The following is a 612-nucleotide window of genomic DNA, read 5'->3' on the forward strand; positions in this document are numbered from 1 at the left end:
TGGATTTTCACATAGAAATAAAGATGACTTGGCAGTGCCCTCTGCAGTCCCAGATCTGTCTCTTGCTTCAACAGTGTTTGGCTGGAACAGATGCAGGGACACCCCTTCTCCCAGCCTCCGGCCACTCTCCTGCATCTTATCTAGTCACCACCTTCAGAACCACTTCCGGGACCAGCCAACACACTGTTTGTTTGTTTTTCTACCTTAACTCCTTATTGCCGAACAACCATGAGCTCCCAAATTCGTCAGAATTATTCCACCGAGGTGGAGGCTGCGTTCAACCGCGGGGCCAACCTGCATCTGCGGGCCTCCCACACCTACCTCTCTCTGGGCTTCTATTTCCACCAACGATGTGGCTCTCAAGGGCATGGGCCACTTCTTCCACGAGTTGGCGGAGAAGCCGAGGGTGCTGAACGTCCCTTAAAGTTGCAAAACCAGCATGGTGTCCGCATTCTCCTCCAGGACCTGCTGAAGCCTCCCCAAGATGAGTGGGCCAAACTCATGGGAGCTGCCCTGGCCTTAGAGAGGAACCTGAACCAGGCCCTTGTGGAGCTGCAGGCCCTGGGTTCTGCCCGCAGACTCTCACCTCTGTGACTTCCTTGAGAACCACTT

Source organism: Myotis brandtii, unplaced genomic scaffold, assembly GCF_000412655.1.
Source record: "Myotis brandtii unplaced genomic scaffold, ASM41265v1 scaffold123, whole genome shotgun sequence".
Classification (NCBI taxonomy): Eukaryota; Metazoa; Chordata; class Mammalia; order Chiroptera; family Vespertilionidae; genus Myotis; species Myotis brandtii.